A 25,185-nucleotide genomic window follows, 5' to 3' on the forward strand; every position below is an offset into this window, starting at 1 on the left:
AGATTTGTGTATTTATCTTAGCAATTTTCTAGTAGATGACAGAAAAGCATCATTTTGAAGGAACAGCTGTTTCTAGATTGTACAAATGTACCACTCTCAGACAATTCATATTTTTCCATCTTTCCTCCGATATGCAATACCTCCTTCCTCTTTTTCACTTTTACCGGATGACATTTCTTCACAGAGAAAACAGAAGACATCAGAAGTGCCATCTCATTCTCCCAGCACCCTATCTATGCACCTGTCTGTCTGCTCCTATTTTCTCTGCCTTCTCTGTGGCTGTGGATCAACTGTCTTGCGCCACTCTCTGAGCATACCTCCTTTTGAGAGCTAAATTCTAACCCTTTCTATCAACTGCATTTTTCTTTCTTGCATCGGTCTTTTCCTCTTTCCTACATCGTTCTCATCAATATACAGCATGCTAAAATGTATTTTATTTAAAAACAATCCGTTGAGCCCACATCTCCCTTCAGCCACAGCTACTGTCTCTTCTTGATGTCCTTCCTTACAACAACATTGCTTAAAAGAGCTGTTTCTAATTTGTCTCCTCTCGTTTTTCCTTGGTTTCACGTCAGGCAAGCTTATGTCTTTACTTTCCCATGGAAACTGCTCTTGCCAAGGACAAGGATAACCTCTACAACACTGTAACCAATAGTCTAATCTTCAATTTTTTTCCGAGACGTATCAGCTGCACCACCTGAACCATTTTCTCCACTCAGACTCTGGGCCAAGACTTTCTTACCCAGTGGCAAGGCTTTACTAACTTCTACGTTGTAATGGATGGGGAATTCATGTCTCTTGCTTGGATGTCTCTCTTGATAACTAGACAGATGTATTCACTATTTGACATTTCTACTTGGATGTTTAATAGGCATCTAAAACTTAATGTGTTGTGATGGTTAATGGTATGTATCAAGTTGGCAAGGTTATGGTACCGAGTTGTTTGGTCAAACGCCAGTCTAGATGTTGCTGTTAAGATATTTTTTAGAAGTGATTAACATGTAAATCGATTGACTTTAAGTAAAAGCAGGTTATCCTTCATACTGTGCATGCGCCTCATCCAATCAATTGAAGCCTTAAAAAAAAAGACTGAGGTTCTCCAAAAGAGGAAGGAATTCTGCCTCCAGACTGCCTTCAGACTAAACATGGCAACATCAACTCTTGCCAGAATTTCCAGCCTGCTGGCCTGCCCTGCAGATTTTAGATTTGCCAACCACACAATCCCATGACCCAATTTCTTAAAATCTATATATCATCTCCTACTGATCGTTTCTCTGGAGATCCCTGACTAATACATATGTTGAAGAAAAAAGTTCCCCCAAACTTGCTCCTCCCACACTATCCACACCTTGGTAGGGAGCGTATTTTTTTCTTTTCAGTCATTCAGACCAAAATAAACCAACAAAAAAGAGTTACCCTTGAATCTTGAGTCCTCTCTTTCTCTTGCACATCAAATCCAAATCCATCCATCAGAAAATTCTATCAACTTCACCTTCAAAGTAAGTCGAACTCTCAATACTTCTCTTCACACTTTCACCTGGATGACTGATGTTGCTTTCTCATGTGAACCTTAATTTTATAAAATCTAGCTAGCTAGACCTCCAAGCCAACATCACACACATTTGGGGGAAACAACTGAGGCATTGCAATTAGGAAAAATGCCCACTATTACAACTGTTATTCTGGAGGTACTGGCCAACAATTAGATAAGAAAAATAAACTAGAGAGAGAAAAATAAAAAGTAATGGTATAAAAATACATTGGTAGCATGATTAAACACCTGGAAAATGCAGACGATTCAACTGAAAAATTAACATAAACTACAGCAAACACCAAGCACAGCACGGGAGAAATAGCTAAGCATCATAAATTCAGAGGCGTTTAAATATACTGCTGAAGCGTGGATACCGAGAACCAGATTCTGACACTTATTAGCTGTGGTCCTAGACAACCTTAACTTCCTTTTGTCTTTATTTACTTACGTATAAAACGGGGTAATGTAAAAAAGTACATCATAGAGTTGTTATAATTATCAAAATATTAATACACATTAAGGACAGGAAATGCTGGTTAAATGTAGAAGAGTTTGCTATACTAAGTATATTGTTATGATATTTATTATTAATATTGAAGTAAACTATTACTAAAATTTATATGAAGTCATCCCTTTTCCAAACAGCAAATGCTTTCCCAATACGCTCCACACTGTCTCCTCTCCAATCACCATAATACACATATCCCTTAGAAAGAAGCTGACGCCACTACCTAAGAGCTAACAGAGGTGACATTTTTACACTATTTTGGGAGTTAAAATCCACTGATTTTATCTTTTTTCCTATTGGCCCCCTGACAACCTACTATATACAGTACCAAGAAATTAATATTGAAAGGCCTGGATCTATGTTGGGGAGTTCTGAAATATTTGCACTGGGGACTATTTAAATTCACTCCCATGCCCCTGTGTCCAATATCCATTCCTCTTAGAAAAGGGTAACACAAAGTTATATCAGTCTTCTATAGCAAGTTATGAGTGGAAATGACAGAATTTGCTCCCTATATAAAAGTTACATAACAAGTCCCTGAAATGTTATAAAATAAAAAGGCCAGTAGGATGTTACCAGGCAGCAGTTACACAGTAAGTGATGCAACCTCCCTGGCCTTGAGCAGTCCGTTCCAGGTCTGAATTCTATAAATCTTCTCATAGATTTCAATCTCCTTGTGTAAATTGCTATTCATGAACCTGGAACACAGCCATATAATTGTCCATTTATTGGTTGAATTCCCACAAAAGCCTTTGAGCTCTCAGTAGACATACAGAGGTGGTTTCTCATGTTTTATCTCTTATAAAACCAGAACTAGTGGCATGCTTGCCACATGAAAGACACACAGATAAACTATGATTTGATTAAATGATTGATTGATTAATCAATTAATGGCATTTTGGTTATGTGAATGTCTTGGAGAGATTTCCTAAGCTCCTGTTTTTCATTATAAGCCTAAGTTAGTAGTTCTGTACTTGATACAAGGAAAGGTAAGTACAAGCAAATGCTTCAGAGGAATGTGGCTCAGGATCTTCCAGAATGTGCTATCAATTTCCAATGCACCTGCTTTGGCTCGATTCAGCCATAATTTCCATTTTGCTTATTCATCTGTATTACCTATTCACTGAAGAAGTTACCAGTTTAAAGTTGATTTGTTTTCTACTTGAAATAGTCATGAAACCATTATTGGCAAAATTATGAGAATATAGGGAAGAATACCTTAATTTACTCTTCTTTAAAATCTCAGCGTGTACTCTGCTGCACACCAGGGCACCGGGAAGTGTAGATGGATAGGCCTTTGCACTCTGTCAACATTATATCCACCTTGTTATTTCCCTCTGTGACTTGGCTAAGAAAAAATGTCTGCTGGACAGCCACTGGAGTGGTCATTCCATGGCAAAATATTTTGTAGTACAATCCAGTTGCAAGCAGTAAAATATAATGTCAATTTTGGAAGGATATCTAGCAGTCCAATTAGCATGATAGTCTCAGAATACAGAGTAAATACAAATGATTTCAAGTTGACTGTTTCGTTTTCAGATTTGTGTAATGATTTCTTTTGAAGCTGTCCAAAGAAATAGCAACAATCCTAGAATTAGAAGACTACTATATTAAAAGTTCACTGTAATTCTGAAATATTTGGGTCATTAAAATAAATATGAATGTATATACATACATGTATATTTACATAAGCATATCAAGTATACAGACAGACTCATCCACACAATCTATTTCCCACTGACATCAGGTCAGGAGCCCTACTTTCACATACACATACACAAACTTCATTCATGGCACATGCATATATATCACGCAATTGGCAAGTGCAGAACCCTTATTTTATGCCTTAGTGCAAAATTAAGGGAAGGTCATACATTTGAGTATGCTCATCCATAGGACTCTTGCTAAAGGTGCAGTTAAGTTTCTGGTCCTGTGTCCTTGGCAAGCTTTCGTCTATCCAGCTTTTGGCATTGATCCCTTAAAGGACCTTTTAATTAATACAGACCACACTACTTCCTATTTTTATTTTAACCAGAGATCATATACACAAGGATGGACTTTAGAGGTTAACCCTTCAGGAAAAACTGTTGAAAGAATAACAATGTAGAAGAGCACAGATGCCAAAGATAGATCTGGTAGCAGCTGTTAGTGTACACGTCTGGTTTATGATAGTGCCTTGGAATTTTCCAGCAAAGCTGAATCTTGAATTGATCAAATAGGCAGACATCAAAATCAAATTATCGTAAACAATTAAATCGGCCAACGTACAGCTAGACAAACAGATGCTGAGAGAGTAACAATAAACAGAAAGAAAGCATAAGTCCGGTTAGGAAGGCAAGAGGAGAAATTTGAGCAGAATGAAATGTCTCTTATTAGATAAACAGGCTAAACAATAAGACGACCACAGATCACAGGCACAAGTGAAAGTTTAAGAGCAGAAGAGAGCACCAGGAAAGCTCAGATTGGAGAAAATGATGAAGCCTTCTGATGATGCAGGAAGACTCAAAGTTCATCTTGGTAATAGCACTTCAGACAAATTTGCCCCCATCTTAACATGACCTGTCAGTGAGAATGTGGAAATCTGGAGTCAACAGCAGTGTTTTCCTTCTAAGGATCTTCCTGAAGGCAGTGTTATGTCTTGATGTTGTCTTGGGAAATAGAAGCTCTGTAGTTTTGGTCTTTGATACATGCTTTGCCTGAGGTACTGATGAGCTCAACACTTTTCTTGAAGTTTTTCTCTCTCTTTCTCTTTGGACTGTGTGAGATGTTTAATATTTAGGAAGGCAAAGCTAATTTTATATTATTTACTTTGGACAGATCCTGGAAGAGTGCCAGGAGCAGTTTCATGTATATTAATGAATGCTATTTGATGTTAAATATATATCCGTCTCAAAAATCGCCATAACAGTGTGTACTGTGGAAACAGATGCTTCTCCAATATGTGATACGTGTTACAGAATGTGTTCAGTATAAATTATACATAGGAATGGCATTAATTGATCTCACACTCTGTGTCAGGAACTATATTAAATGTTAGGGTAAGAGACGAATGGGGTGCGCATCTCCTAGAGCACGGCGGAGCCAGCATCTGGCTAGAATGGGAGGATGCAGATCGAGACTCTGCTCCATCATGTACTTTCCTACAATCCTGGCAAGTCACTTTACTTGTCTTGGACAACACTGACTCATCTTCACAATAACAGAGTTAGATTAAAATATTTTTTAAAGTCCCGGTTTGAAATAAGATTCTGATTCTGAAATCCCACCCTACACTGACAGAATTTGGGCATGGCAATTATATGTTCTTATTCATCATCTGGTAGCACGTGGATAAACCTGGCATAAACCTAGTTTATACTAAAGAAAGGAAGAAGCTCAAGGCTCTTCCTCAGGTTAAAAAAAAAAAAAAAAGTGTCTCTCTAACACCCTGCACCACTGAATCAGATCACATCCCTTATCCAGCCACAATGTCAGAGACATCCATTATGACAGAGAAACCTAAGTTGGGGAAAAAAAAAATCACTGAGAGATGTAGCATTACCTTCCTTATACAAAGCCAAATGGTAAAAACAACAGCTGGAGAATGAAACTTGATGACTAACATGCTGAAACTCCCCATCATCCACAAACTGTCCCTGAGCTGAAACACCGGGTAGAAACCTATGTCTGGCTTTTACTCAGAAACTAGGCTTTCTACAGAGGCCTAAATATGAGATCTAAAAAACTGTATTTTAGTTCGCCCAATCAGTATTTCATTCATAAAGCAACAGATGCAGTAGCTTCTGCAGAGTCATGATGATAAACAAAGGAAAATCTAGTTAAATCAAGCTAGTAATTTTTTTTCAAAGTGTTAGATGCACTTATGTTATTTGACTATATTGTTCTGATCGTGAAAGTCATATTTCCTTATTGTAGACTATCTTAAAAAATAGAGAAAATATAAAGAAAGAAATCTAATTCACACAAAGCTTACTATGAGGAGATACTCTTTTCTACTGTCTCACTGTTGTGTGGCCTCTGCCACTATTTTCTGCTTTTTTGACAATCACATAACTCTATTTCATGATTTCCATTGATTCATGGTCTCTGTTTACTGTTTTTTTCCTGTTTCTGTTTCTTGTTGCATTTCTCTTCCACATGCTGCACATTCAGACACCATAAGAAAGAGTATCTGAATGGCTGCCAATTACTCTTCAGCAAAACAATGCTGTGGGGCAGAGTGTGTGGACCAGGCCACTTTGTGATCTCCTAGCAGGCCTCCCCAAAACAGTTCTTCCTCAGATGCCCTTCGCTGGTCCATTTAGCTGTGTTTCAAATGGGAGAAATCCGAGGCACTGTAGTGGGTGGCCCAATTGTAAGGAACTACCCCTCAGAAAATGGGATGTGGCCTTGGCATACACGGTGAAACATCCCAGAAAAGAGAAATTACATGTGGCAGAAGGCTTGAGGACACTAGTATTTTACACACAATTTCTTAAGGTATTACTATTTTAAAAATCCAATAAATGATTATAACTCAATAAAAGAAATTAAAATAAAAATCCAATAATCATGAACATTCTATTGTACACGACAGGGACCCTCTGAATCCCCCTAAATAGTAAGTGAAAACACCCATTCTATTTACATCAAGTGGTCATATACCTGGATTAGAGAATTCATCTCTTCTCTCAATAAAAGGTAAGAGTCTTTTCCGTTTCTCCCAAACAACATGTTTAAAAAAATAAGTGAGAGTAAAACCTTAATATATTACGTAGAAAAGAATGAATACATTCAGGTATTTACACTTCAATGAACAGATCAGAAGAGCTTAGCTTTCTGTCAACAAAAGTTCTTAATATAGTCATTCAGAGACACTTTATAGTCACATGATATCATCACAAAATCACAAAAATCAATTGTACGTCAACCTTGGACCATTAAGACTTCAAGTATCCAGATGAAAATGTTACTCAAAACTCATTGTGAAGAATTCAGTAGAAGCTTAAATTTCAATGACTCTACGAGTACACGCCTGTATTTACAGGGTGTTTTGTTTTTGTTGTTCCTCAATGTCTGTCATTTTTAGTCAAATTGTCTAGAGATGATCTATTCTCCATCAATTTAGAATTTACGTAAATATTATATCATGATCCTTTTTAAATTTTTCCAGTGTAATAGTAAAATCTTTATAGGTAGTCATTTGATCAAGCAGGGAGCAGCTGTCTATAAGACAATTAAATATCATCATAGTACAAAGAGACTTCTCTCTCCTCCCAAAGCCCTGTAGTTTGTGTGCTTCACCAATCTAATTTGGATCTTAAAATGAGGTTTTATATGGAACAAAATGCTGTGGTTTTTTTCTTCTTAAATCAGTGTTATCTCTAAAGCACAGGACCACACATCATTCACAGTAGGTGCTCATGTAAATCTGTGCTGAGATTTAATAAACATCTGAAAAGTAATGTTATTTCTGCAATTGTTTTCTTTCCCCCCAAAATAAACACTTAATGGATAATGCAGAAATGGGTAAAAACTATAACCTATAGGAAGCAAGGAAAACCAAGGTGGAAGGTATTATGACCTGAAATAAAATTGTTAGGCTATTTGAAAAATTAGCCAACATTTATATTATTCACTTGGAAAAATGACACCCAGCTGAAACAAGTTAACAAATCATAAAAACTTTTTTTATTTATAAAGTAAGTGATTACCTACAATTTGCTTTTCACTAAAAATGTATTAAAGTATAGCAAACATGCCATGCATAAATTTTAAGAAAATGAGTTGAAATATCCTAAGACCTTTTTGAAGTATAAATTATATGATATAGAATTAATTAATTTTAATTGTGCAGTTTGAGGAGTTAGTCAATTTATATTGTTGTCCAGCCATTATCCCAATCCAGTTTTTAAACACTCTCATTACTGCAGAATACTACCTTGCATCAGTTTCAGTCAGGCTCACACACTGGCTCAGGAAAACACTGATTTTTGTCTCTATACCTTTTCATTATCAAGAAATTTAATATAAATTAAATCACACAATATGTAGGCTTTTGTATCTGGCTTCTTTCACTTAACATACTGTTTTTTAGTCTATCCATGTTGTTGCATAATGCAATAGTTAATTTCTTTTTATTGATAATTAGTATTCCATTGCATGATGTACCAGTTTGTTTAAGCATTCACCATTTTTTCTGTATATCTCATGTCTTTTGTCCCTCTGTTTATCACTTACTGACTCTTTTTCTATTAAACAAATATTTTTAATTTACGATTTTAATTTCTCTACTGATTATGTGTAGGTATCTGACTGCCTCCGTGTGTGTGACTGTTTTTGTGTGTGTATTTGCTCTAGGGGTTATAAGCAATTTTAACTTACCACTTTATGTTAATGCTAGCTAAATTTGACCTCAGTTCTCTTTGTACTATTGTTATGTACATTTCATGTATGTTACAAATCTACATACGTAGAGAGAAAGTCAAACGTATGACTCTAAAAAAGTAGTGTCATAATCTTTGCTGTAAGTGATCTTATTTTTAAGATATAAAAGAATAATTTAAAAAACATACACAGTCTTTCATATTTATATTCACCAACATAGCTATTATTGACAAGGTTCTTCAGTCCATCCTAAGAACTGACTACCATTGTATGGGAAAAGGCTGCATTTTTCTTGTTGCTTTCAACATTTCCTCTTTATCTTTCAGCAGTTTGACTATGATGTTTCCAGGTATGGATCTCTGTGTTTACCAGACTTGGTGAAGACTGAATTTTTGGACCTGCAAATAATTGTTGCCTCATTTGATTTGGGAACTTGTAAGGAATTGTTTCTTCAACTAATTTTTCTTCTCCTTTCTCTTTCTTCCTTCCCACTGGCACTCCCATTATATGTTATACTAAGAATGTTTAATGTTGACTCACTTGCCTCAAAGTCTCTCTTAATTTTCCCTCAGAAACAGAGTTTCCTCACTCTTTTCTTCAGATTAAATAATTTATACTTCTCTATCTTCAAATTTCTATTTCCCCTACAACTTCAAACCTGCTATTGCGTCCATCTGATGAACTCTTCACTTCAGTTATGGCGCTTTTCAAATACACACTTTTTATTTTCACTTTAAAAATATAATTCTATTTCTCTATTGAGATACCCTATTTGTTGAGTCATTGTCATTATATTCTTTTTATTTTTTTGAACACAGTTTTAATTCTTTGAACATATTTATAATAGTTGCTTTGAATTTCCTTTTTGCTGTTAAATTTTACACCTGGTCCTATATAGAGTCAGTTTTTATTGATTCAGTACTCATTTGAGTATTGCTCACACTTTCATGTTTTCTTGAATGTCTCATAATTTTGGGTTGAAAAGTTAACATTTTAGAGAATATATTACACCATCTCTGAAACGTGTTTTATATTTCTGTGGGTTGTTGTGTTGTTGTTGTATTTTCTAAAATTAATTTCTTTAAACTTACTGTGGATTCCGTCTCCCTCATGATGTGCAGCCTGTGATTCTCTGCTTAGTTTTCTCCCCCTCCCCCTCTCCTTCTCCTGTTTAGTGGTGAGTGAGTGGTTTGGGAAATACATCTAAAACTGCAGCTAGTTCTCAAGTCTCCATCAGCATTTATATTTCTCAAAGGCCTCTCAGGTCTCCCTGACAGATGTACAAACTTTGCCATCAGCCAGCGATATGTGAAGAGCTTATCTCAGACACTCTATGGCTCTCATTTCTAGGATCCCTCAGTTCAATTTCTGCCTGGTTCACTGCTGACTCACCAGGATGATGATGACATTGGATTAACAAATATGTGAGTATTTCTTTCTCCATTTGTTCCCATCTAGGTTCCCACCTTTACCTGCCAAAGCCATAGGTTTTCACTTACAGCTCCAAATAGAGTCAGTTCCCTATGGCCTCAGGGCTGTTGGTTGCAATGTCAATTGCAACAGTTTTTGCTGACGTTATTCAGTGTGGAATAAAGATGAAAATAAACTAGGCAAAAAAGCCATGGATAACTCAGTCTTCCAGCCTACAGCTCTTGCATTTATTACAAGAGTAAATTCTTACTAACCTTTTGTCTGCTTTTGGATGGTATCCAGCACCCTAAAATGTTGTTTTTGATAATTTTCTTCTAATATTGTGTTTATTTGGGGGAGGTAATTTGACATCTTCACGCTGCCGTAATAGAAAAGCCACTGTAATTAACTTTATTTTTTGTATATACAATATATTTTAATTGAAATATAGTCAGTTTACAATGTTGTGTCAATTCCTGGTGTACAGCACAATGCTTTAGTTATACTATTGTAATTAACTTAAATGAGAGAATTTACTTCCAGTTTCTTAAAATAATCTGAAATTCATTTATTTGTTGGGATACATTCACTTCTTTCCGTTCACAATTGAACTGATAAATTCAGTCAAGAGAATTCTCTGAGAAATTTTGTAAAGGATTTGGATGGAATTGTGATGAAATAAGTATGTTCTTTCCTGTCTTCTGGTTACATTTTTACGCAAAAGTAAGACTATACATAAACAGATCTTTAAGCATATCAATTAATATATTATAAACTTCTGAAATAAAAGATACATAAATGCATAAAACTGCAGCAAATGGTATGTAGATTGATTTTTAAGGTAAAATTTCAAGATTCTTTTGGAGGCAAATAAGGAAGCTGGAAAGTAGAGAATAATTTTAAGATTATTCAGACAGCTTAGGCAAATTAGAAATAATAAAAACCAAACAATGGATTCTATTGCATTTTAAGTGCCCCGTTAAGAGTTCAGGCAATAGTTTATTATACTATCATTGTGTGTTCTTGGTTTACATATGTGGATTACTAAAAAGAAAAGGCATTATTCTCCCAATACATTTTTTCTGTGTGCTTTTGTGAATGTTATTTAAACATCACTGGGTTTCAGTTTCTTTATCTGCAACATGGTTAAAATAAAGTGCTTTTCCTCATGTCAGTCACAGTGCGAGTACTCACTAAATTGTAATTTTTAGGGATGATGGTACTAGTAGTAATAGTAGTAATGAGGCAAGAGGTGGTACCAATGAAAAGATCATGGAGAGTAACTCCAAATATAGAGTCAGAGTACAAAATGCTTAAGCAATAACACAAATCTGAATATAAATAAGTGCTAAAAGAGTGGAAAGCTGCAGTTCTTAAAGGGTGGTGCTCCCTATGTGACTGCAGCAATGGGGAAATGACACTGGGTTCTCGGGGAGGCTTGCCACTGACTCATTATATCTCAAAGTACGACATAAGTAGAACGACTTCTATTTCAGATGGTACAGAGAAAAGAACAGTTTTGAATAGCGTTTTAGTTTTGAACATATCTGACTGAAATCTCAGGAAAGTTAAAATTTAAGATCTTCATTCTGCAACCAAATGATGGAGGCTAGAGTCTAATAGAGTCTAACATGCACAATAAGAAATCAGAGATGGTTTCCATCACAGCGTTCCTTTAAATCTCAAAATAGAAAGGCAGCTATGTACAATGCAGAGAATATGTTCTAGGACACCACAGTCTACTGAGCAGTTTTCATGATGCAACACAGCAGTTTATTACACACTCACAAAGAAAAGGCTGTGACCATTTGTATTCAAAAACAAACCACGACCCTATGTGAAAAACAGATTCTGTTATTAATGTGATATATATATATATATATATATATATATATATATATATATCTAAGTCTTAAATAAGAATAATAATTACCAAAAAACCCATAAAAGAGATTCATTTCAAGCAATTTTGTTAAACACATATTTATCAGATGAATGAGCTCCTCCAAGGCACTCTCACTGTGTTAAGGACATGCCATGAATTTTTTAACTACTTAATAATGCATTTGCTTCAGGGATGACTCAGTTTAATAAATCATATAAGTTGCAATTAATTTTACCATATATTCATATAAAAAAGATACTCTAGTTTCTTAAACACTGCTTTCCTTACTATTAATAAGCATCTTAATATAACCAAGAGAGAAAGAACAAGAAAAAAATGCACTAATATAATGAAAATATCCAAGGAAATGCATTCAGTCACCTCTAAACCAGGAGTTCTAAGGTCAAGTTCATAAATGAGTCTTGAAATTATATGCAACTGTTTATGTGAAGAGTATCTTTATGAGGAAAGCGTCCATAAATTTTATCACTTTATCAAATCACAATATGGTCGTAAACACTTACTCCAAGTGATATTACCAAGTCAACTCTCACACTGATAACCCAGCAGTTTGCAGAGCTGACAAATCTGGGATTGTTCAGAGCTATGTGGACAGAAGCAAGGACCATTGATTAAGAATACAAATACACATGTGGGGGAGCTATTATGGCAGTATTACAAACCTTACAAACATTAACCCTGAACATCATAGTTCAAAGGAGGCAGATCAGTAATCTGAACAATCATAAAGTTTTGGTCAAAAGCACAGAAAAAAATACTCTAGACCAGGACTGGTCAGAAACTAAAGGAAAAGCTGAACTTGAGTGACAATACATCATTTCTCTTTCTTACCAATGATTCAAGCAGTGATACAACCTGTACTTAGTAAGATTACTTGTATATAGTTTTCATAATTGTGCTTGGATACCCACTTCCAAACTCATGTTTTATAATTCATATATTTAACTCAATTTGAACTGAATGTCAGAAGATTTGAAATTTAAGTCTAGCTGCTTGTAATTACATGACTATGGTACAGTATCTCTTTTTGGAATGATGTAAGAAATGCAAAATATATTGGCAATGAATGTTCTTGGGTTCAAATGAAGTAAAGTGTGGAAAACAAAAGGGTAATACAAGTAAATATAAAATTGCTTATGCTTCTAATTTATTTTCTCACAACGAGCTTATTGAAAAAAATTCCATTACCATCCTTAACCCAGCTGAAATTGTTTCAAGGTTACATAACCCAGCAAGGACACTCAAACATGTCCAACTTATATTTTTATTTTACTTCTTGAATTTATAGATAGATCAAGTTCTGTTGAAATAATCCTACTGGCCTTCCTAAATATCTCAGCAGAAGTATTCAAGTTACTGAGGCAAGAGTGAATTTCATCTGAAATTATCTAAATATTTCTGTCAGCAATTAATATTATTTTTTCTTGAATAAATATATATTTTAAAACTAGAAAACTATCAATCATATCATTAAAAGTAGATGGAATAATACTTCTATCAATAATGTTAATCTCATATATTTTTACTATTTATTCAACATGATGGGAGTACCTTTCCTCAAGTAAAGTGATGAGAGCTTTCTCACATTGCAGATTCACTTAATTACCTTGGCAGTTTCCTTGGTTCATTTTTCCTTTAATGATAAATGAGGACAAAGGCTAGATTGTGCAATGAGGAAGAAAAAAAAATTAATATGGCTCTGACTTCAATGGGTGATTGACTGCAATGACCAAAGCTAATGACCGTGGAAGCAGCAAAGTTTTATTGTTTTTTAAATTTTAGGACATATGTTGGGACAGTAAAAGACTAACACAGTAAGAGATGTTGACATTGCATGCTATTTCTCTCTCTGTTTAAGGGAATGACTATATATAAATAAAGAATAAACAATAATTAAATAATGACTTCCAAGAGCTCTTTACTCATGTTGACATCTTGTATATTATTCCAAGGTGAAGGAACCAGAGAAAAGAATTTCCACTTAAAGAAATTACACAGGGAACTGGCTTGAGTTATTGAATACTTATTTCAGGTATCAGCTTATTTTCAAACATTATTCCACAAGTGTTCTGAAAACAAACACTGGTAATTCATAGAGATCAGTATGAATCTTTCACCTAAAACTGTGACATAGTTCAAAAGTCCACAGATCCACAGTTTAAAAGTCCTTTTCGTTTTTTTAATCACAAAAGTCCACAGATGCTTATATAACCTTGGTTAAAAGAAATAGTTGTCTATCAAGCAGAGCCACCTTCTTGAAAGAACGTACAAGGAAAAGTTAGATATGATGAGGACATTTAGGTAGCCATCCATCCATGTCAGTAAAATCAAGCGTGACAATCTACGAGGTAATAAATATGCACTGAGGTACACATTGTATTGCAGTGCACTGAGGTAACCCTCATGCCTAGAGTGCTATTGAAATCATTCAACAGTTAACCTACTCAAGCATTGTAGATGATTATAAAGTAATATGCTGAATGAAAGTGCTGGGAATTCACAAAGCCAATTAACGTAACACTGAAAATAAACAGATTCAAGTAGCTGCACACTTCACTAGTCAGAAATTCAATCAAATAGAATTGTTTGAGAAAATAATACGTACACAATACTCTGGTGGACATTATGAGATATAAAGTGAATATCAAGTGTCATTTCCATGCTCATCAACTAAAATCGAGATGGGGAGACAATGAAAATATATGGAACAACCAGTATCCAATGTAAAAGTATGCAAAATTAAGGGGAAATTTCTTTATCAAAGCTACCTATGAGTTTCATCTACAGCAGAGATTTTTATCTACAAAAGAATTTGTGAAGATTTTAATCTGAGTTGTAAAGCCACTACTAGGCAGAATCTAGAGAAATAGAAATGAAATTGTAGACCTTTATGGAGTAAAGGATCTCATACTCAAGCATGGGCATACTTTATTAGTGAAATAAAGCAATACAGGAACGACTAGATTAAAAAAATCAGAGGTATTTCCGAATTGGTATTAAGGTGTCACTGAAATTTCTGATAGTTGTCATGGGCTGAATTATGTACCCCCATAATTCATACATTGAGGCTTTAACCCCCCAGTGCTTCATAATGTGACTATATTTGAAGATACGACCTTTGAGGAGGAAGTTAAAATGAGGCTGTTAGTGCAGGCTTTAATCCAGTCTAAATGGTATTTTTACAAGTGAAGATGTGGACACAAAAAGAGACCCTCTGGAGCACATGCATAGAGATTACCACACAGAGAGACAGGAAGCAGGCAGCCGGCTATAACCCTCACAGAAAAGCCTCAGAGGAACCAAGTCTGTCAGCACTTTGATATTAGACTTCCAGCCTCCAGAACCATGAGAAGATAAATTTCTCTTACTTAAGCCACTCAGCCTGTACTCAGCCCTAGCAAAATAATTCACAGGTGAAGAGTCACATGAAAACACTTTTGAGAATACAAGAGTATTCTTTTTCCCTCTAAAGAAGTAGAAGTTGAGCAACAGGATAAAAGGATAAAATCATTTGTTTTTCCATGATCAAAATAATCCTTCTTGATCTTTAACTCTAGTGTGACACTCAACTTTTCCTAACATTGATACCATTATCCTTAGCAAGAAATTCTAACGCTGCTATTATGTATGGAAGCCTCCCACATTCAAGTAAGAAATACATTATAAGAACTGCATATAGATGCGCAGATGGTCCTTTGATCTACAGAGTAATAACACCTGTGCTGCAAAGACCAAATAATACTGGAATTGAGCTAAGCCGGGTAGCTGATTTCCCTAATGACGGCGGCGCAACAGAAAAGCTGGAGCTGCTCGTGCGGCGGGAGGGGCAGGGGGCGGGCGTGCACGCGGGGGGCCGGGCCAAGCTCCGGCCCTGGGCGAGGGGCGCCAGGTGGAAGGTGCGCAGAGGCTGGGAGCAGAGGCTGCAGTCGGGAGGGCGGCGCGGGGCTACACAGAGGAGGTTAAGAAGGACAAGAAGGTGAGTGTGCGGGGCGCATCCTCCCGAGGGCCTCAGACCTCGGCAGGCGGAAGGCAAAGGGGCTGGAGTTCTGGGGTGAGGGGGACACGGTGTGTGGGGGGGGTTCCTTGGGGCCGCTGCCGGTCAGCTCGTGCGGGGCATGGGAAAGTCTGGCCTCTGGAGGTCCGGGAGGCGTACGCGGTTGGAGGTGAGCACAGAGGGCAGGCCCAGGGCCCCGAGGGGTACGGCGCACGGTCAGGCCCGGGACAAGGTCACAGGAGTCGGTCTCCGCGGATGGAGTCAGAGGCGAGCAAGCCCCTGGACAACGGGGTTCGGTGGCCCTTCCCGGCCGGGTGCGCCGGGGAGGACGGCACCACGCCTTTCGGCCCCACAGGTCCGTGACTCTCCCCCAAACCCAGGCTCTACACAGGGCCTTCCCCGCGGGTCAGTGACTCGGGGCTGCAGACAAGCGAGAAAGTTTTCCCAGGGTTAGTATCTCAGAGAAACTGGGCTGTAAGGTTACTGTGGAAACATTGGCTGCTTAGTTGACTTCACACTGGGGTTATCGAGTGAAAGCAAAATCCGTGATTGGCTGTAGGGCCCGTTCACAGTGCGTCCACCCAGGTGCGTTTTGCTCAACCTAATACTGGGATAGGGTGGAACCTTGAGTCACCTGCCAGAACAACAGCATCTAGACAGGGCCTCCCCGAACAAACAGGAAGCTGACTCACCACCAGCAGGCCAGGAGGCGTCAGGACCTGGGGATGAAAATTCCTCATTTAACGGGAAGCCAGAGCTGTGCTTGCCACCAGGGATTGCTCCCCGCGGCTTTCGCGCATGCTCAGAAAAGGCAGTTTTGCCCGCTAAAGGCGCTTCCTGGGGTGGCCTTCGTAGTCAGCTTGTTCAGGTCTGAAGGGCTGGGTGCAAAAGCAACAGACCGCGCATGCTCCTTGCACAGGATCCTGCCCCAAAGGCGGACCTTTGCGCAGGGCACCTGAGCAGGGACGGAACAGACCGCCCAGGCCACACCTCTGGCCCAGCCCGTCCGTCAGCCCAGCCCTCTCCATCTGGGGCTGATCTTGCTCTCTACCCTGAGAGAAGGTATTGGTACCTGTTTCTTGCTTTCACTCCCTTGTGCTGCAGCAGGAGCCCCAAGAAGGCCTTTTCAGAAATTCTCCTTGGCCTCTTACCAATTTCCATTGATTAAAGAGTCCAAGGGCCCGGTTGTTAACAGGGTTAACCTTCAAAAAACCCCTTTGATTAGACCCTTACCTTACAATATAATCTTGTAATTAGGAAAAGTGATTACACCTGATACTAACTACTATGATTGTTTTGTCTTCAGCTTGCTCTTATAGAAGATTGTTACATGCAAGATAAATGCTTTAAAAATAAATTATTCAAGCATTTCATTAGTTTTATGGTGAAGTAACATTTAATGAGGCTTTTTTTTCTTTCGTGACTTTGAATTACTCACAGCAGCCTATAATGGAGTATTATTTTTGAATTAAAAAATAATTTTTAACATCTTCCACATTCTCAAAAGAGTCATCAAGAGGAGTGGGCCGGGTTTCATCAATCCTTCCACTTGAATTTCAGGAGTGCGGTAATGCTGAGACAAGTCATTTCACTTCTTTGGGGATCTGTAGTCTTACAAAGTCTGCAAGCCATTTTTTGTCCTCTGGCTTCAGAAGTTCTAAGATACGAAGACTCTAATCATTTCAAATTCCAATTTTTAAAATGGAAATTTGATCAGTTCACTTTTCACTTAAAATACTTTGTTGTCTCCTCATGGCTTTTAGAATCAATTCCAGATTTCTTTATATGTTTGATGAAATCCTGAGTAAGTCACTCTCTGTATAATGGTCCAGCCTCATCTCAATGCTCTCTATCAGTATCAACCTCTTACATATAACAACCTTTATGTCTATATACCATTAAGTACAAACTTCTTTCAAACCCTAGAATAAACCATATTCTCTCATCCATGACCCTACATATGGTATACACTAGTTCATTGGATTGAGTGCCCTAATACATCATCTTTACTTAGTTGGCCTGGACAATGCCAATTCATGCTTCTCAGCTTGGATTTGGCAGTTTTCAAAAATCATGCCAGACAGATCCAGTCTGGGAAGTCGATCTGCCTCTATATTAAGTCCTTTAACCAAGCCAGACCAAAGAAAGGCCTGCCTCCCCATGAGCTGGAAAAAATAACAAGTTCTAAAGCTCAGTCTCTTTCACTGAAGATGCACGGGGGCCCAGAAACTGAACTGACCGTTAATGAATTCAATATGATCCTTTCACCACATGCCCCAATTTACCCTGTGATGGGACTTCTAGCAGCAGCTGGAATCCAAGGGTTACAAATACTGTTTTCACTATACTGAAAAATTCATTTAAGGATAATTATGCATATAAAGAATGAATTGAACCTCTATAAAACAATGTATCTGTGTGGAAATATTAGGATTCATTATAGTCTAAATCATGACCACTAAAATTAAAAACGAATTACAGCCTGATCTGTAACTAGCTTGCTTATCTATTAGACTGTCCTGAAAATATCTTGTATGATTAAATTCACTTGGTATAGCATTTTTTCACCCATACCCAGAAATAAGTTTTATATATATATATTCAAGTTATGAGTGCAATTATGTATTTTTTTTTCAGTGAAAGCACACAGCTTTATATGTGAAGTATAAAAATTGAAAATGGGAAACTGAAAATAACAAAGCACAGTTCAACAATTTATGTATCCTTAAGGCTGACACTTTTTTGACCTTTCTATTAAGATGGTATCATAGTGACCACCTCTCCTTTAAAAGCAACTAGCTATTGACAATAAAACGCAGCACAGCTTATAAAACAAAAGTTCACCAAAGATTAGAGCCTCAGTATGTTTTAGTGACTCTTCTGCTGGCCAGTAATTCTAAGCTTGAGGGGAAAGAGAAGAAAATAATCTAAAATTACATTAAAATGTGAGGCCTTGAGTTTATTTCCCACTTGACAACACAAGAATAAATAAATTGGAGGGAGCTTTTTTACATCAGCAAGCAGAAAATATGGATTGTCACAGAACCATGGAAATTTGTGTTTAGAAGTGACCTTAATGACCTTCAGGACCCACTTTTTTTTTTTTTAATTGAAGTGCAGTCAGTCACAGTGTGTCAGTTTCTGGTGTACAGCACAATGTCCCAGTCATGCATATACATACATATATTCGTTTTCATATTCTTTTTCATTAAAGGTTATTATAGGATATTGAACATAGTTCCTTGTGCTATACAGAAGAAATTTTTTAAATCTATTTCTATATATAGTGGCTAACATTTGTAAATCAGGGCCTACTTTCTATTTATACAGATGAGAAGATGGACAAACAGCTGACTGGTCCTGGGTCATATAGGGAGAACTTGCTGGGAGAACTCAGATGCCCACTGTTGCAGGTCAGTATATTTCTGTTGTGACACTAAGGTTCTGGCAGTAGACAATCTTGTTATCTAGCTCTTCAGTTCACTAAGAGCCAGTTATATTAAAAAAGGGAAATGAGGAAGTGAACTGGTATAACTGAAGATATTTTGATTTCCTCATCTGTCACCCCACAGCTCACCTTGCACTTTTCTCCCATTCATTTGGAGGAGAAAAAGGGTTTTAATTTTTTCATTTGGGCCTCAGTTTAATAGTATGAACACTGGACTGATTATTTATAGATACCTATTTATAATTATGTTAAAGTATTATTTACTACTTACATGTGCTAAAATCACACACACGTATTTCATTGCATCATCATGGTTTAGACACTGGTATCCCAGATGTGTACATCTGGAAACTGAGTTTAGAGAGGTTGGTTGATGAAGCTCATAAAGTTATTAAGATGAAGAGTCACATCTCAAATATAGATCTGTTAGCCATTCCATATGCCATTTCAAAACTCTCTTCCTTCTAGATGCCAGTGTTCACCCTGAAGGTATTCATAGCACCTGGCATACACCCTCTTTTAGCTGTCATGAAATAGAATGATTTCAGATGGTAATCACTTTCCATGATCATATTGATTGTGTAAATGTGTCACACTGGTTACCCGACCAGTATCCAGTAGCAAGGCTTTATATTATTTGGATTCATAAAAAAACTTTGATGTGTGCATAGAGTGTTCTTGTAGTTAATCATTCCACTGTGATGTATTCGTGCTTTGAAAGACTGAATGTAGTAAACTGTTTCCAAATACAGCATGCTAATCAGAAATGATGGTATTATCAGTCACATATTAAGTAAATGTTGACTTCCACTCTGAGTTCCAAAAGAATCTAATACCTTCATGTGGTTCCTAAACTCATATTCATCAGCCCTCCTGAGCGGCTCTCCTTTTTCCATGTATTTCTCTACTTTTTTTTTTTTCTAACAGTCCTCATGAAACCAATATTGGGGTTTCAAGCAATGACAGAAAGCATAATATTTTATGTGTGAGTTATTTTCGAGGAAGAATACTAGTATAAGATGATTTTGACTGTGAAGATAGAAAAACTTTGGGGTGCAGTCAGTAACCCTGGGACCTAGCTCTGGACCTCAGACACACAATTTAATCTCTAATTCAAACTTCTTTACTAAAAGGAGGCACTTAGATTCCAGGTTTTATGAGATCTGGATAATTTTGGCATTCAGTTTAATATATTGCTAAACACATTATGTACACTGTGAAACTTTAGCATGTGAGTTATCATATAAAGTCTTCAGAAAGAAAAATGTTAATCTCATGAAATACAACCATCAAACCCCCCCCTTTTTTTTTTTGCCCCCACTGAGGGAAGGGTAGAGACACATTTCATTTCTCTCTCTACATTAAACATGAATGTTAAAGGGAACAGTTGGGATGCTGAAGGAAAGATAGGATAAAGAGATGTTTGAGAAATAGCCAGTATTTCTATTTATGTCAAGCAGAGCATACAGACTAAGCAGTAACAAAAAGCAAGACTGTCTGATAGTTAGTTCCCATTGCAGAGAAATGTAGCGAAAGCCCATTGTGCCATGATGAAGGTGCAGCTGTAGAACACAGGCAACAGTGTCATCTATAGAAATGTCATCCCCCCTTTGGCAGAAGATACAGTTGGTTAACATGTAATTATTATGGACTGAAAATAGCCTTTGTGGGCATTATCTCAGCTTCACTTTACTTCCTTGGATGAGTATACTTCAGCATGGTGTTTGTGTGGTCAGCAAACATCCCTGGGAACATAAACACAAACTGCTAAAAGTTGCCTTTGTCGTAGTTTCAACTCAACTTCGATTTTCCTCATTCAGCTTATATAACAAATGGTACTTCAGTATCCAGAAGTTTCCAGTCACTGAAGTAAGAACTAGAGAGCCAAAAATATAGAACAAAGTGAGGGACTGGGTATAGAAAAGAATCTTGCTGAATGTAGAAGTATTTTATCCATTACTAACAAAGGAATTGTCAAGTTCACCCTACTGCCCCAAGATCCGGCCTGTGGGGAGTAAGGGGTAAGTTAGCTTTGGTGTGATAAGAACTTAGCTGCAGGATAGATTAGAGGTTGTTTTCCAACAAATGGGTTGGACTAAATAATAAGATACTAATCAACTATAGAGAAGCTGTGTTGGATAGTTCTATAAATTCATATGTTATCAAAGAAGGATTCACACAGAGCCTCTAAGATAAATAAATATGTATTGAATACTACTCTTTTGTGAATAAAGTTCTAAGAATTCCCCACACCCTCATGCATTATATTGAACTTCCCAAGAATATGAGTGTTGCCTCGTTAGCAGTAGGTGTTAGAATTCACGGGCACTTCTGTGAACAGAACACTTCCCACCCACCTACCCCCTCAACACACTCAGGGAGATAATCACACTTGACTTCATGTCATTAGGTTCAGTAAGGCTGATACTTAGTTCATTGTTAGTTGCTTATTCATGAAAAACTTGCTGTATTCCAAGCTTCAAGCACACGTGAGGCAAAGTGGAAGAAAATTTAGCAAAAATAGAAATGATTCCATCCCAGAATGTTAAAGTCAAACAAAAATTAAATACGTTATTACACAAATTATTAATTAATTATAATTGTAAAAGAGCCAGGAAGTTGTAACTGGGATGTAGTAAACTTCATGTAGTTGAAATGAAACAGAATGTGTGTGTGTGTGTGTGTGTGTGTGTGTGTGTGTGAAATTACTGTAAGTGTACCCAACTGCAGGCAGGGGGAGTGTTGCAGCTCTGCGTTTTGTTCGATGTGAAACCTTTCTTTTTTTTAATTGAAGTATAGTCAGTATACAATGTTGTGTCAGTTTCTGGTGTACAGCATAATAGCTCATTCATACATATACATGCAGATAGTCATTTTCATATTCATTTTCATTATAGGTTACACCAAGATATTGAAGATATTTCCCTGTGCTAGACAGTATAAAGTTATTGTTTATCTGTTTTATATATCGTAGTTGGTATCTGCAAATCTCGAACTCCCAATTTATCCCTTCTGACCCCCTTCGCCTGCTGTTAACCATAAGTTTGTTTTCTATGTCTATGAGTCTGTTTCTGCTTTGTAAATAAGTTCATTTGTCTTTTTGAGATTTCACATATAAGTGATGTCATATGGTATTCTCCTTTCTCTTTCTGGCTTACTTCACTTAAAATTACATTCTCCAGGAACATCCATGTTGCTGAAAATGACACTATTTTATTCTTTTTATGGCTGAGTAGTATTCCATTGTATAAATATACCACAACTTCTTTATCCAGTCATCTGTTGATGGACATTTAGGTTGTTTCCGTATCTTGGCTATTGTAAATAGTGCTGCTGTGAACATTGGGGTGCCTATATCTTTTTAAATTATATATATATTTTGAATATATGCCCAGGAGTGGGATTGCTAGATCATATGGTAAGTCTATTTTTAGTCTTTTGAGAACTCTCCATACTGTTTTCCATAACAGCTGCACCAAATTACATACCAACCAACAGTGTAGGAGGGTTCCCTTTTCTCCATAGTCTCTCCAGCATTTATCATTTCCGGACATTTTAATGATGGCCATTGTGACTAGTGTGATGGGATACCTCATTGTAGTTTTGATATGCATTTCTCTGGTAATTAATGATATTGAGCTTTTTTTCATGTATCTAATAGCCATTTGTATGTCTTCATTGGAGAATTGCTTGTTTAAGTCTTCTGCCCATTTTTGGATTGGGCTGTTTGGTTTTTTTTCTTATTAAGTTGTATGAACTGTTTATATATTCTGGAGATTAAGCCCTTATCAGTGTCATCTTTTGCAAATATTTTCTCCCATTCTGTAGGTTGTCTTTTTGTTTTGTTTATGGTTTCCTTTGCTGTGCAAAAGCTTCTAAATTTAATTAGGTCCCATTTGTTAATTTTTGCTTTTATTTCTATTGCCTGGGTAGACTGCTCTAGGAGAACATTGCTAAGATTTATGTTGGAGAATGTTATGCCTATGTTTTCTTCCAAGAGGTTTATAGTGTCTTGTCTTATGTTTTAAGTCTTAAAGGAATTTTGAGTTTATTTTTGTGTATGATGTGAGGGAGTATTCTAACTTCATTGATTTACAGACAGTGGTCCAGGTATATCAACACCATTAGCTGAAGAGACTGTCTTTACTCCATTGTATATTTTTTCCTCCTTTGTTGAAGATTGACTGTAGGTCTGTGGGTTTATTTCTGGGCTCTCTATTTTGTTCCATTGATCCATATGTCTGTTTCTGTACCAATCCCATGCTGTTTTGATTACTGTAGTTCTCCTTAGTATTGTCTGAAGTCTGGGAGTGTTATTCCTCCAGCTTCATTCTTTTTTCTCCAGTATTGCTTTGGCAATTGTGGATCTTTTGTGATTCCATGTAAATTTTAGAATTATTTGTTCTAGTTCTGTGAAAAATGTCCTGGGTAATTTAATAGGAATTGCATTAAATCTGTTAGATTGCTTTGGGTAGTATGGCCATTTTGTTAATACTAATTCTTCCAATCCAAGAACATGGGATGTCTTTCCACTTCGTTAAGTCATCTTTAATTTCCTTTGTGAGTGTCTTGTAGTTCTCCATGTATATTTAAGTCTTTCACTTCCTTGGTCAGATTTATTCCTAAGTATTTTATTTTTTTGGATTCAATTTTAAAAGGGATTGTTTCTTTACTTTCCCTTTCTGATATTTCATTGTTAGTGTAAATAAATGCCACTGATTTCTGTATGTTAATCTTATATCCTGCTACCTTGCCCAATTCTATCAGCTCTAGTAGTTTTTGTGTGGAGCCTTTAGGGTTTTCTTTGTATAGTATCACGTCATCTTCATATAGTGACAATTTTACCTCCTCTTTTCCAAGTGAGATCCCTTTTATTTCTTTTTCTGCTGAAATTGCTATGGCTAGAACTTCCAATACTATACTGAACAGAAGTGGTGAGAGTGGGCATCCTGTCTTGTTCCAGATTTTAGTGGAAAGGCTTTCCCCTTTTCTGTGTTGAGTATGATGCTGGCTGTAGGTTTGTCATAAATAGCTTTTATTATGTTGAGATATGCTCCCTCTATACTCACTTTGGTAAAAGTTTTATCATGAATGGGTGTTGAATTTTATCAGATGCTTTTTCTGTATCTATTGATATTATCATATGATTTTTGTCCTTTCTCTTGTTGATGTGGTGTATCACATTGATATGCATATATTAAACCATCCTTGTGTCCCTGGGATAAATCTAACTTGATCATGATGTATGGTCTTTTTTATTTTGTTTTTTTGTTGTTGTTGTTTTCTTTTTCATGAATTTGGGTATTTTTTAAATTTCATTTGAAGTTTAGTTAATTTACAAAGTTGTGTTAGTTTCTAGTGTACACCAAAGTGATTCAGTTTTATATACATATTTTCTTTTCCATATTCTTTTCCATTATACTTTATTATGGGATATTGAATATAGTTCCCTGTGCTATACAGTAGGACCTTTCTGTTTATTTTATATACAGTAGTTTGCATCTGCTAATCCCAAACTCCTAATTTATCCCCCTCCACTCCCTTTCCCCTTTGGTAACTATAAATTTGTTTTCTATGTCTGTGAGTCTGTTTCTGTTTGGTAAATAAATTCATGTTTGTCATATTTTAGATGGCACATATAAGTGGTATCATATGGTATGTCTCTCTTTCTGACTTACTTCACTTAGTATCATAAAATTTAGGTCCACCCATGTGCTGCAAGCATTGTTTTAGTGAATTTATTTATTTTTGAGTGGAGATAATTAAGATTTTATTTATTTTTAATGGAGAACCTTGTGCATGCTAAGCGAGTGCTCTACCACTGAGCTATATTCTCCCCAACCTTTTTTTTGTTTTTTTGTTTTGTTTTGTTTTCCTTTTTCAGTTTTATTAGGTAGAATTATTACAGTTCCACTGCACATATACATTATATTTCATGTAACTACATATGTACAGTATACTGCACATTTTTTAGTTTATATATATGTACTGATCATTGTTTCTAAGAATAGGTTATAGC

At 36.6% G+C, this 25,185-nt stretch overlaps 1 protein-coding gene and 1 long non-coding RNA gene across 2 annotated transcripts in view; one reads left to right on the plus strand and one right to left on the minus strand.

Moving 5' to 3' along the window:
• The window catches only part of DPP10 (dipeptidyl peptidase like 10), a 558,453-nt gene that overhangs the window by 337,247 nt on the left and 196,021 nt on the right, over positions 1 to 25,185 (minus strand). The gene's annotated exons all lie outside the window — the stretch shown is intronic.
• Positions 15,645 to 25,185, plus strand: part of LOC116663579 — a 58,661-nt gene continuing 49,120 nt past the window's right edge. Inside the window, exons 1-2 of the long non-coding RNA XR_004319784.1 lie at positions 15,645 to 15,700; positions 19,049 to 19,131. This is a non-coding gene — a long non-coding RNA (uncharacterized LOC116663579). The remainder of the gene's footprint in view (positions 15,701 to 19,048; positions 19,132 to 25,185) is intronic.

Source organism: Camelus ferus, chromosome 5, assembly GCF_009834535.1.
Source record: "Camelus ferus isolate YT-003-E chromosome 5, BCGSAC_Cfer_1.0, whole genome shotgun sequence".
Lineage (NCBI taxonomy): Eukaryota > Metazoa > Chordata > Mammalia > Artiodactyla > Camelidae > Camelus > Camelus ferus.